The sequence below is a fragment of the Drosophila montana genome, unplaced genomic scaffold (assembly GCF_035044405.1).
Source record: "Drosophila montana isolate Dmon_TW-CO22-7 unplaced genomic scaffold, ASM3504440v1 contig_2482_1, whole genome shotgun sequence".
In the NCBI taxonomy this organism is placed as follows: Eukaryota; Metazoa; Arthropoda; class Insecta; order Diptera; family Drosophilidae; genus Drosophila; species Drosophila montana.
Genome location: NW_026997352.1, coordinates 657,041 through 671,518, shown reverse-complemented (window position 1 = coordinate 671,518; position 14,478 = coordinate 657,041). Strand labels below are relative to the sequence as shown.

Sequence of the window (14,478 nt, the reverse complement as noted above, 5' to 3'; positions counted from 1 at the left end):
GCAGCGCGACAATTTGCTATTGAAATAACGAAAATATTATTTTGGCATGCTTTCTAGTGACGCATAAGAAAAGAACTCTCCGACAACATAAAGCACATATATATTCTTGATCAATATCAATAGCCGACTAGATATAGCCCGGTCCGTCTGTTGCAGGTAATACATAAGTCGGGATTGGCTGGATCGAACCACTATATCATATAGCTCGTCACAGGAATGATCGGTCGAAAATCAAGTTATTTTATACAAAAAACCAATTCATTTCTAAGGCACATGTCTGCAAGGGTATTTGATATTCGGCATGCCAATAAGTATGCTCCAATAATATATTTGCGAAACAATTTCACATTTATAAAGCATGCTTTTCGCAGCAGGGCGGAATATATTTTAATTTCTGATTTTAGCTAGACTGAGGCTAAAATTCTTTTTGATGATTATAAGAAACACTTAATCGTCATTAAAAATGTGCATGCCCAGCCTTTGAGCTAATATTATTTCAAAGCACATTTTCTAGGGTATTCCTATAGTGGTAGTACCGCAAACAGCCGCTGGCGGGCGCCACCAGCGACCACAGCAAGTTTCATTGCATACTTTCAGGCAGTTCTACAAAAGACGCAACGAATTTTTGTACTCATAATTTTTAAAGTATAAATTATACAAATATACCTATAATTCAGTAGAAGTCTATGATATTGGAGCATTATCTGCCCATATATATATATATATATATATATCTACTTTTTTTACTTGATTCATATGAATAGGAATACCTACATTCACAGGCTGCAGCATTCATTCAGTAAAAAACTCGTTTGACTGGTGGCCCATTCATTTGCATGCACCACGCCCGCTCGTAGAGGCTGGGCCAGGCGCAGGAGCTGGCATCCAAGGAGTTGCTTGGGCTCAGACACGTGGTGGGAAGGGGAGCAGAGGGGTTGGGAGTAAGGGGTTACAAAAATGATGGCTGTGCCAAAATTCACACATAATTACAAGTGAGAAACTGAGGCAGCATCGGCCAGGGAATTCGAGCTGGGCTGCACTTCCCCCCCGCTTAGAGACTTGATTTATGTGCAGCCTGGCGGGGCCTGGGCGGGCGTGCTGCTCTTGTGGGCGTGGCATGCGGCCCGCTTGTGACTTTCGCGCCAGGCGAAAAACGAAAAAAAAAAAAAAAACAAATCAAAAATACTCCAAAAGCCGCAACAAGAAACAAACAAACAAGGCGAAAGCAACAGCAGCCGTTGACGGCCGGCATTTATTTACTTTTTGATTACGAATACGCGCATTACCCCCAGCCCCGGCCCCGGCCCCGGCCCCTGGTTGTAGCTGCTGTGCGAAACACTTAACGCCAAAAGTGAGCAAAACAACACTTGCTCTATTAACGCGTCTGCGCTGCCGGTGCCGAGGCCGGGGTCGGGGTCGGAGTCGGGGCTGTGGCTGCCGTTTTGACCAGTTCGTGAAGTGAATCTGGCAGCGCGATTCGCGCGACTGTCTGAAAATTTATTGAAAAGCATTAAGAAGCCGCCGCATCTCTCGCCGGTTCGACGCACGTTAACGAGAAACGTACGCGGAATTGGACAGCAGCAGCCCCAGTCCACAGCGGCCACAGCGGCCACAGCGACAGCGACAGAGTCCCCGTCCAGGCTAAGCCCAACGCATACGTGTGGCTAATTTGCGGTTGCCCGAATGATGATTTACATAGGCAGCCAGGCTCAGGATCAGGAGAAACAGAGTGAGATTCAGCAGACCCCAAAACAAAAAGAAAACAAACCGCACATGCAAATTATAGAAATTTCATCGTGGCGCTGGCAGCTTAAGCAAATATTGAGATAGTCGTCCGATAACTGGCCAGGACTATCATTAGTTCAGCTGCATCGCATATTCAAATGCAATAAATCGCGAGAGGTTTTTTAGTTTCCACAAAAAAAACAAAATGTATATGTATATAAAAAAGAATTATTTCTGGTCTGCCAAAAATTAAATACACTCAAAAGCATGGGAAGCGTCCTTGAAAGCAATCGTATAGCTAAATCCGACAGCAATCGTGGCTATATAGTAGCTATATGATATAGTACAGGCTATATACGATATAGCAGGCAGTTAGATTATAATATGAGATCCGTCCGTAACAAATATCACACCTATAAGAGCTACTCTATGATATAGTTAACCGATTCTGATCAGATTTAACGGAGCTTGTTTGCCAATGCCTTGCAGAATCCATCATTATTACTATATACTCTTTGATATATATGATATACTCTTTCGATCCGGCCAACTCAGACCGATGACAATAAATAGACATAAATTCAACTCAGCTCTACAAACGGATTAGGGATATATAAAAGAAAGTCAACTTTAATGCGTTACGTATGCCGTGACCAAATTGAAATGCTCGCTGCTAGAGTATTATAAACTGCAAAAAGGTTTTCAGTTACGGAATTCTGCAGGAAGGCGAAAAGTAAAGAGAGAGAAAAAAAAAACCAATTGCTAATTTTATGCTAGACGGCGTTAATATCAAGCTGCCATTTATGGCTTCCGTTTTGGGCCAAGTGGCAGGCGATGCATTTAACTGATGAGCCAGTCTGCCAGCCAGATAGCTATAGAATGTTGCCAGGACGGAGTTTAGGGGGGGGGGGGGGGGGGCTATGTAAATAGAGCTACTTAATTGAAGGCGCCAACAAGCAGCGGGCGGTGTTTGGCGTTTGGGCGTGGCACTTGAGTATATCGCAAGCGCAATTGCTGACCCGCTGTGCAGCTGTCGCCTCTTAACAAGCCGCCGTGCCAGATGAGAGGAAACCAAACCAAGTTCGCTGCTTAAGTCATTCGTTTGTAAAGTTCGCTGCTTAAGTCATTCGTTTCGTCTGCGTCTTTTTCCTCCTCCTGAGCTCAGGGGAGCGAGCGCGCGCGCGCGCGCGCTGTTTTCAATTAAAAGCGACGCTAATTTTATCGAACAATGCAACAAATTTTATGCGCATTTAACAAACTCGTAATTGATTGTACAAAAGTGAAGGCGTGAAATGCCGCCAGCAGACAGCAGGCGGCAGGCGGCAGGTTGCCGCACGAAATTGAGTACTCGTTCGAGTACTTGCGAATAACTCGCATTATGGCGTCTTAGCCAGACGCTGCGCACGAAAAGAAAGTGCAGCTTAATCGCTCAATTCACGCGGCCTGCGACAAACAGAAACCGACAAAAATGTTTTAAATATCTCTTTTTTGGGGGGATTTTTGTCGAGGCAGGATTGGAGCAGGGGCAGGGCTTGGAGCTGGGGTTAGCCCCTTAGCACCCAAGTTGTCTGCGCAATTTAAATGGCCCAGCGCGATGCTGCGAAATTATCTTGATTGACATTTTATGTCTTTTTAATGAAAGCAACTTCAAAGGACAACACAAAATTGTTCGCATCGCAAACGCATTGGCCCCGCGCACAGCCCACATTTGCCCCTCAGCGTGGTTGGTGGCAGGCGCATAAAAAATTGTAAATGTTGATAGCCGGACGGACGGACGGACAGACAGACAGACGGACGGACGGACAGTCAGTCAGAGAGAACAAGTGTAGCGTGTAGCCACACAAAGACCAAACGAGATACAATTGTATCTTGTGCTATCTGCGGCCAGGTAGAGCTGACAACGCAGCTGTGCAACTAATGTACTTGTCTTGCCCCAGAGAGAAGCGAGATACACTCGGGCAACTCGAATATACGAATACTCTCGCATGCACACACGAAACGACTGCAAAGGTCATTGGCAACGGCTCACATATACCACGTAAATGGTCCCAGGATTCTAGAAAGATTTTATTTGGCTTTAATAGAAATTATTGTTGATGCCACATTTGTATATCTCAATCTGACTTCATTTCAGTTAAGCGCCCTGTTTAAGCATCATGTATCCCTTTGTGAACCAACTTTAAGACCTGTTGCTAAAAAGCATCCCGAGTTGCAATTGTAACACTATTCTAGGAACTTCTTGCTCTTACTTAATCTACATACATAGAAGTTTCCATTTAATGGAGCCGAACCAATTGTTATCTCATTCACATGGCTTTATATTTGATCATTTGACTCAAATAACTCACATTTACCCATATGAGAAATTAATTTAAATGGTTATCTATATTCTTTGCTATTCGAAGAGCGCGCATACTACATTTGAGGCAAATCAACTGAATAGTTCCTGAGTTTTGAACCATTTTCAATTGATCCATCCTTCTCGTAAGTTCTTTAAATGTTAAGCATCTTATAATATACTTCACTCGAAGAGCCTCTAATTGTAAGCCTGCATACGAATTTTCAGCAATGGCGTTTCGATAGTTTTTAACTTATAGCTCTGAACCACTTGTGAACCGGTTCATAGTATTAAAATATTGACAATGTTCAAATGCAGCATAGCTAAAGCATAAATCAAACGGGGCCCAGCTGACAGACGTTAATAATTCTTTAACACTAGCAAAGAACCACTTTTCAATTACATGCGAACCGGTTCAAAGATGTGAAAATAGATTAAACATACGAAAACAAGGTTCTGTTAAGCCCGAATGCACTTTTTAATCTACTCGCAGAACCGCAAGCTGACTTCCAGCTAGCCCTGGGAGCAACTCGCCAGCGAATATGCCTTTTCTAACGCTCACTGCACAGGGTATGCAATACGCAGCCAATCTAATCGCCTCGCCTCGCCGCTGCATTGGCAAATGTCAAACGGCCGCAGGTTCAGTTCAGTTAGCCATTCATGAGAGAGTCGCTCGCTGGAGTCGGGCTCTGATCTGGGCATTGCCTTTGCGAGCTCTCCATTGATAAAACGCTTGAAACGCTGCGTGCGAGCGATAAGGCGTGGCCAGTTGGCCGACTCGGATACGGATGCGGAGATCGCATTTGGGTACGTCAGCTAGAGGCACGGCGATCGGGTTCGGGTTTTGGTCTTGCGATATGACGAGACACGCGTGAAGAGCGATGAGAGTGGAGCGTCAAACGATTTTGTTATCGTTGTCGCCATAACCGTTGCATGGTTTAATTAAAAGGTTATTCGTGTATGTCGCCAGGCGGCGGGTCTCTAACCCGGATAACCATGCAGATAATGCCCTTCAACAGGGCAAGCGAGTGAGCCGGAGAGACAAAGACAGACAGACAGACAGACAGACAGAGAGACAGACACAAATACACACTTTTGATTGAGTTGTTTAAATCGTTGTTGCTCTCTCACGGGCTGCGATTGTTGCTTATCTTAAAGACTTTTACCCTTTGTTACCCTTTTGCGCTCCCTAAGCCCTGCTCTGCCCGGCCACCGACCTTGACTGTGGGCTGTGGCTGCAACTGTGGCTGCGGCTGCGGCTGCTGTTGATCAAAACTGAAAGTTGGCCGCAAAGAAAAAGCCCAACGCTCATCATCAACGCTTTGGGGTCAGACCACAAAAATGTGCCCCCGTTCGGCGTCCGAACGCTGTCCACTAGTTGTTCCACTTGCCAGGTGAGAATTGACAAATTTCCATTTCGTCAATGTAATCAATAAAGCAACTACAACAGCAGCAGCAGCAACAACAACAACAACTCGTATTTAAAGCAAGTAAAAGTGATCTATTTGCGAGCGCCCGACTCGAAGATATCCTGCACTCAGCTATGCAAACCAACTTATACTGCTTCCCTCTCTCTGTTACACAATATATCAAATGTATTCTTCAATAACTTCTGCATTCGCTGATCAATCGTTTCGAAGTTATCGGAACAGAAACATGGCAGTCAAATTGACGCATATACCAAAAATCAGATCTGATCTGATCTCTGAGATATGCTTAAAAAAACAGGGTTGTGCTATCGATAATTATCGATTGCGTGTTCATAGTTACAATCATCTCTGGAGTTTGATAACGATATTTATCGCCTTTTGGGAAATGAGAGAATGTATCCAAAAGATTATCTTAATTTATAAATGCTCTTTCAGCTATTCAGCATATTTGTTGTCCTTAGCTGGTCAAATATATAATAAATATCTGTTTAAAAATCGATATTTATCGATTAACTTTTAGCATATATTATATATATAGGAAAATATTTAGTATAAAATGCTGGGAGCGGATGGTAAATCTGTAATAAATTTGAGCTCCAATTGGCGAGCGAGAGTCAACAATCAAATTCTAGTTATTATATATTCCTGACTACCATGAATCAGTTTTTCGCCTCGAGCATATATAACTATGTATAAATAAATACATATGTTAATTGCATTTTATGATACCTTTTAAACACAGAAATTCACTACAGGGTATAGCAACAATTCGTACATTTAAAACAAGTGCAGGCTCTGATATAGAGCTCACACCTCGAAGCATGCCCAGTTGTCGTTGTTGCTGTTTTCGTTGTTGTTGTTGTTGTTGTTGGCATCAAGGCCGTTACTTGAAAACCGCTTTCAATTAAACTGGAGCACACTTTTGCCTGCGGTCGAATATAATTATGATCAAAGCAGATCATCATGAGGATCCCTTGCGGCTGCGCCCAGAGTGAAAATGAATTTCCAATGTTGCTCGCGGCAAAAATCGAATCGCATCGATTCGAATGGAAGCACTTGTGCTTGTGCCGCCGCCGCCGCCGGCAGCCACTTGCTCATCCCAACAGCAACCATCAACAAAAACAGGTAGTTACTCACTTTTACCCAGATCGAAGCAATCGAGCGATCGTCCAATCGTCCAATTGCCATTGTCGCATCGCGTTTTAATATTGAAATTGAAACTCCTGATGGAAAGTTATGGCCCCAGCAGCATTTATGAGCCAATGATCAGTGGCATCTACCCCCTCCCCGCTAACCCTTGATGATGATGATGATGGTTGCAGATTATGGGGCCGCCATCTAGCCATTGATAACATACTCACATCCAACCTATAGGCGGCCAATTACCAGAAAAGCTTAAGAAATCTGAAAAAACATGAGGAAGACAAACAGCAAAATAGCCCGCAACACATGAAAAATCAGCAGCACAGGAAACATAAACGGAACGTGTCAATGGGCCTTTCAAATGCATATTACGATTTTGTTCATCAAAATAATTGACTTCATGTCTACTCACACAAAGAGTTCAGATGAAAGAGAAACTGAGAGAAAGAACAGCTCGATGATCTTCGTAAAAGCTAGAAGTTATATTTTAAGTTGTGAAGAGGGCAACTACCGAGGAACGCTTGTCTTTCAACTAGTCAGAGAATATCTTGGGTCAATTCTCCATATTTTGATTTGGGGGAAGGCTCAGACCCTGATCACATAAATACTAAACTGTGATCTATTAGAAACAGAGTCTTATTGGGTTCTACCTTTTGCTAGCAACAACACTTTGATCTTATATTGCTTAAGTTGAAAAGAGAGCCAAGGAGAAAGTCAGACGAGTCAGAGGCGAGAGTCTTTGGAGGATTATTGGATTAGCTTTTGGGCAGTTTGCAAGCTCTCAGACGATGGCTATTAGGAAGAGAAATCTGGTTTAGCTCGAATTTCATTAAAGAAAGAGCTAACGAATAATCAAATAATGTTGCCTACAAACCATCAGACAAATCTGTAATTCCTTCAAAGTAAAATTTAGTAGATATACGTAAATCTGAAAATCCCATAAATATGGCCAACTAAGAGCGCGCTGTCGGGAGTGCCCGACTTGGAGTTAGCTTTAACCAAGCGCCAAGCTGTTGCGAGCAAATTTCTAGCTTACTTCAATACACACATGCACAAAAGTGCACACACACTCAACCGAGAAATGCTTTCTTCCTCTTCCAATATACATTTGGTAAATGCTTTCTTTATTAAGTTCGTTGTTTATTCCCCGATATATTATGCAATTTCAATAACAATAGTATGGCTGGCAACAGGTTTTTACCAACAAATCACTAGGCTCAAGCTTAAGAAATCATGTTTTCTTTTTTAACGTATTACAACAATCATATATTTCTCTCCTGTATATACTCTACAAAAGACTACATCTCTAGCTGTAATAGATTTTGAGTTGTGCCTAAAAAACCAAGTCTCAAAATCGATTTTTATCGATAATTTTTGAAATAGGACGAAATATCGATACAAAAAATGATCAGCATGTTTTGCTTATAGTATAGGAGAATATATATATCATCATATATATCATATAGTATACCATTTTACACATTTTCAACATTTTCGAAGAGTACAGGGTATGAAATAGAGATTTGTTTGCCAAATACTGGGAAGAAATTGGGGAAGCTGTTCAAAAAGTGAAATATTCTTAATATATGCATACTACACGAGAGGTCCTAGAATCGATATCTATCGAAATTATGAAAATGGGACCAGATATCAAAGAAAATTAAAAAAATTCTTTCTTTCTTTGAACTTCAAATTGCAGGACATACGAAGTTGGCGAGATTGGCTCAGCTTTATATAAGTTATACATGTACTTTATGGAGGCGGAGATGCCTTCCTCTGCCTGTTACGAAGGCGCATTGGGTTTAGGGCATAAAAGCAAATACGATGAAGCAACTTTGTTGGGGCATCTAATAAATGCGGCAAAGCCGACAGCAATTCAGCTAAGATTGCACTCGCCTGTCCAGCTGTCCGGCTGTCCGGCTGTCCGTCGGATCCACTGTAAGTCTGTCGCGCTGTCTGTGCTTGGGCTACTGTGCAGTATGCTAGCTTGGCTTGGTTCCAGTTACCAGCTGCAGTTGCAGTTGCAGTTGCAGTTGCTGTGCCGAGTGTTGAATGGTGGTGCGTGTCGTGACCCGCCGCCTGGCGGAGTCTGCGGCTCTTGTAATGGATTTTCAGTTACGCGAGGATTGCGTGCGCCCAGCGCAACCAGCTCCAAACCCAAGCGCAAGCCCAAGTGCAGCTTCAGTTTCAAAGATTTTGAGTTTGGGCTTGCGTGTCGCCGCTGGCAAAGGCAAAGGCAAAGGCAATGCCATTTTGGCTTTTGCTGGGAGCAGAGCAGGGAGCTCAGTTGTGCGCCGATTCACTTGCAGTTGGGCCAACAATTTGTTAACAATTAGCACGATTCAGCCCAGTGGCCGCCCCAGCCCCAGTTGCGTGGCATGCAAGCGGAGTCTAAGCTGCACTTGTTGCTGCTGTTGCCCTTATATTGCTGCCCTTTTAAGGGGCGCACATTAAGAGCCACATTCCATGGCACGGCCAGGAAACAACGCTGGTGGTCGATCTCCCTGCCCGGCTGCCCGGCTGTTCGCCCATTTTCATGTCCCATCTCCATTTCGCATCACCATGTTTGGGGAGCCCTTGGACTTGGGCTTCATATCAATCATGCCGTCGTTTCCATATGCTAATGATGGCAATTAATCAATGAGAATCAGTTAAGACTCCAACGCTCCGACGCTCTGTGGACGGCGCACGCAATCAGCTCATTGAGTCGACTTGCCGCCCTTCCGACTGCCCGACTGCCCGACTGCCCGACTACACGACTGCCCGAGTCCTGCGCCCATTCCTGCTGCTGCTTCTAATGATGTGCTAAGCTGCAAATATTATAGCTCACCAAAAACGAAAAGAAGAAGAACGTTGAAGTAGAGTGCACTAATTGCACTTAGAGCCACATCTAATTACCTGTTCCAGTTGCACGCCCCTTTGCTGAATTCTGGGCGCGCAGCGGGCGGGCGGACGGTCGGTTGGTCGGTTGGTCGGTCTGGCTAACAAGATTTGGCGAGCACCTGAATTATTTCTTATTTTGTTTTATTTGAACATTTTGGTCTAATTAACGCTGACCCCTGCCCCACCCACCTACACTGACTGGGCCAATTTTTCTAGGCCGAATGCACGTGGCAGCAGCGCGCCACGAAAACCTGTTCTTGATGAGCTGAGCAGACCCGTCGCCAGACTCGTGGCCAGACTCTGTTTTGGGCCCATGCAAATAATATATAAGTTACTGTGTCAGCAACAGGTGAAATTGTCGCCGTGTGCCCCAAGACTGTTGTAGCGGCCCCTGCTGCTGCCAGCGTACCCCCGCCCTGTCCAGCTGCCAGCCACTGGGCAAGTCCAAGTCCAAGTCGAAGTCAATGTCAAAGTGTTGCCTGGCTGTTGCCTTACAGCAAAGTTAATTGCGCTGCACGCGCACGCCAAGACGCAAGTCCCAGGGCTCGGGCCAAGACTCGTGTGTGCCATATCAAGTTTCCCCCGTGTCAACTTTGGAGCCCAGTCGCACAGTGGGCCGAAAATAGCGGAAATGAGTCTAAGACCAAATGCAGCAAAAATTGCTTCTAGAATTAGTTTAATTTTTGATTGCTGTGGCTTCTATTGCTTCTATTGTAGTATCTAATAAAAGCAAATTTTAGTGAACAATCGATATCAAGTCAAGTCTATCGATAGGCAGGAGAGGGAAGTGCGATCTCTCGATCTCTCGAGCTAGATTGTGAAATTTAAAAACGAATAAAGAGATTGTTAAATAAAGACATTACAAAATGTACTAATCCTAAAGCTATCATAGATCCCGAGTTCTTATATATAAGTGAACAAATCACGACTTTATCGGAAAAAACTCTTCGACTCGATTAACGATAATAATAGAATATGTATAAAACGAAATATATTGAGAATCGTTAAATAATTAGACATAAAAAAGTGTGCAGATTAGGATCAGGATTTGTTTAAAATTACTTTAATTATTTCAATTTAATTTTGATTAATTATCTGGAGGATATTTTCAGACTAGCTCTGACAGTTTCTGAGTTTCTTGAGAGTAAAAGTGATTGCAAATTATATATGTATTATATTCCTTACTTTGCCTTTTGCTAGCTATCAAAAATTTAAACGCTGCGCTTTTAAAACTGGTTTTATTTTGCCTAAAATGTTGCTATATTTTAACTACAATCATTCAGAAATGGGCAGTTTCGTAGGTTTTTTAAGAAACCGTAGTCTAAACACAAAAAAATAATATGTAATATAAAATATAATAATATTTTCGTATGTCTTAATATGCAGTTAAAAGCTAGCAACTTTACTTTTAGCCTTCGCTTGAGACATGAGTACAAACGTGAATAATAGACAGAGATTCGAACCAGCGTCCTTCATGCTCAGTTGCCTGAAGAACTAGATTACTCGGACAACTCAACAACTTGACGCTCTTTTAGCTTCAAGACGTCTTAGGACATTGATAGGTCGGATTCTGGACAATTTGCAAGCAAACATAGTTGTTGATTTCATCACAGTGCGCATGCATTTTGTACCACTGTGCGACTGTGGTTGCCACCGTCGTCGTTGTGGTTGTCATTAGTCCGCTGCACTTGCTGTTGTAATTGTGACAGGAGCAACGAGCACGGATCGCCAAAAGGCCTGTGCAGCGCTCAGCACTGGCGGCGTGACGGCGTGACGGGGTGACGGGTTGGGCTCTGGCAGGGCCACTGACAAGCGAGGGGAGGGGGAATGTAAGGAGGGGGAGGGGGGAGGCAGGGTTATTGTTGGCTGGCAGCCGTGATCGTGAGTGCCAGAAGCTGATTTCAGCGCGGCTACCGATAAGCGTCAGCGTCAGCGGCAGCGGCAACGGCAACGGCGACTGCGCGACTGACAGACGCGTTGATTGGTTTTGCTTGCTAAAGAAGAGGTAGTCTGACGGAGGGAGGGGGAAGGAGGGGGGGGGGGGTAGCCGGTATAGAGATATGTAAATTGCATGAGAGCTTTGCGTAAAAACTGGTACAATTTTCGGTGGCCTTTTTTTTTTGTTTTTAGGCACATTTTTCAGTTGTTGTTGTCGACTTCTCCTTTATTGTTGTTGTTGTTGTTGTTGTTGTTGATTATATTTTGTTGATAGTCACAGCGGCCACGCCCCGCCCCAGGCGGTGCGCCCTGCGCCCTTGTTTGTAGCTGCATTTGACAACTTTTTGCATAATTACAGAGCCACAAGCGGCCCGCGCCTGTCAAGACGGTGCCCTTAGGGGGGCAAAAGGAACAGGGGGGGGCAAGCAAGGAGTTAAGCAAGCGGGAAGCAGTCGAGCCGCTTCTTTGGCTGGCTGCTTGACGGCTTTGAGGGCCATTCATAAATTTGGCAGAGCAACTCATAAATTTACTATCGATATATTGCGATATATCGATAACGATTTAAGCCCCCAAAAAGGTGTTGGCCATACAATCACACGCCTTTGACAGTGAGAAGGGGTGGACAGGAAAGCGGTGGGGGGGGGGGGAGGCGCGGTGACTTCCTCGAGTGCCGCACATTGATTTAATGCAACGCGAAAACAAATTGTTATGTTTTGTTGCTGCAACGTTGCCCGCAATTAATCAAAGTTCTCGCATTACAATTAATCAAAATGAATTTCGCACTGGCCACTGCGCATCGATGTCGTCTCTGGCTGGAGGAGATGCCCAGTTGCGGCTCCGTTAGCCACTGGCCATAAATATCACCGCGAATGTGGCCAAATAGAATTGACGGCGGCGGCGGCGTCAAAATGCGCACCTTAGAAGTCACAACAGCCGCTGACAGCCGCACATAAATCAGCTGAGGCCAACGAACAAGCTCTGCGCGTAAAAGGAGCCCATTCCGAGTGGGCGTCAGCTTCGGGCATTGGGCAGCATTCAGCTTCTGGGCGCGGCATTTGCGCTTTTATGTGCACATCAGGCGGCAATTTGATGGCCATGAACAATTGACAGCCGGTGTCAAACATTTCATCATCGAATCGAGAGCAGCAAAAACAACAACAAAAAAAACAAGAGAGAGGGGGAGAGAAAGGGGTAGGGTGGAAAGGTGAAGCAAGACTATGGGACAAGCATTAGAAACAAAGTATTCTTTAACATTTACACGAGCATATTCCATGCAATTGACTGGCAGTTAAATTAACAGGCAGATTTTGAATTTTGAAAGAGACAACTTGGCTTTCATTAAGTCGTATTTGAAATGTGATCAGCGCTATTCGTAAGTGATCCACATTGATCTTTCAGAGAGCGACGAAATGTCTTTAGATCATTCAAAATCTTGAAATGTGAAAGGAAAATTGGATTATAGCAACATGAATATATGTGTTCTATACCCTGAACTCATTGAAAATTAGTAAAAGGGGTAAATGTAATAAGCATCTGCGTATAACATATTTATCCTTGATCAGCATCAATAGCCGAGCTCATCTAGCCATGTCTGTCTGTCTGTCTGTCTGCCTGTCCATCCGTGTAGATGTATGTATGAACGCGTCCATCTCACAACCTATAAAAACTAGAGACTTGAAGTTTGGAACGTAGGTCCACCTAGTGCCCTAGTTTAATTCCGATAATCGAAAACTTTCCTCGTTTCCAGGCAATCGATAGAAATCGTTATTAATTGGGTTTTAAGAGCTAGAGTCACCAAATTTGACATGTAGCTTCTAGAATAATATAAACAGGTCAAATATCTTTCATTGTATAGCTATTCCGAAGCCACTCGCCCCTTTTCCTGACCTAGAGCTGCATTTGGTATTTGTAGAAGAAGGTTCGTTGTATCCTCAATTACACAATACTCAGCTTAACCAAAGCCAGCTTAACATATACTTATATAGTCCATAACAAATTAAATGATTCTCAAATCTTGAACTTTCTCAAAGTAAGAGCTTCGAGAGATTTCAGTTCTCAGTTGATTGATCTGGATTCAATTCATCCCATTTTAAAGTTTCTTCCCTTTGATCAATTACAGTCCAGCAATAATCTACTTCTTAAATATAGTTAGAGAAGTGTTTTTTGATTTTTTGATCGATTAACTTTAAATGCTTAAATAAAGATCGCTCAGCAATTGACGCTTTAGGAAATATAAACAAATAATTATTACATACATGTATTTTTATATATACATTTATATTATATTTTTCTGTAAATATATATTTTTTAAAAATCCCATTAAATTGGCCTCTAGAAATAAGTTCAATTTAAATATGGTTATATTAATAATTAGATACATCTATTTTGTGTACTTTTTGTAATCAAAGTAGTTCACATTTCGAGCACATTTTCGTGGTCAACAATTATGAACTCCACGGCAGGCATACCCTAAATTGTGAGCGCTCTTCGGTTGAAAAAAAAAAACTTTCGCTTGCACAGCAAAACTCGAGATGACACAGTCGAAATGTGATTAACATAAAACTTATGCAAAGTGCAGCGGCAGTAATGAAAACAACAACAACAAAAGCAACAACAACAACAAAAACAACCGCAGCAACAATAAGGGTAAAATCTACAACAAATACCTGGAAGCTCGACCTTGGCTTGGGGCGCGTCAAAAATCGTACCGCCAAGTGTCTGAAAGTTGGCGGAGCAAAAAAAAAACAGGGAAGCCAACAACAAAGTGGAACTGCGAATATTCGAATGATCGTCGCGTCTGGCGAAAAGGAGTTCCAGGAGCCGCTTGCAGAAGTGTGCGAAAACACCAAAAAAAAAAAAACAAAAAAACAGAAAAAAAAGATGGGAAAAAAATGAAATAATAATAATAAAAAAAGGAAGCGAAATGATGATGCGATGTCAAGTTATTGACAGGCCCAAGTCGATATTAATGACGACTTCATTCGCGGGAATATCGCGCCAGTTGCTGCCAGTTGTTGTGAA

General features: G+C 43.2%; 1 long non-coding RNA gene across 1 annotated transcript in view; it reads right to left on the bottom strand.

The window, feature by feature from the left end:
* The window catches only part of LOC135428568 (uncharacterized), a 92,183-nt gene that overhangs the window by 66,092 nt on the left and 11,613 nt on the right, over positions 1-14,478 (bottom strand). The window lies entirely within an intron of this gene.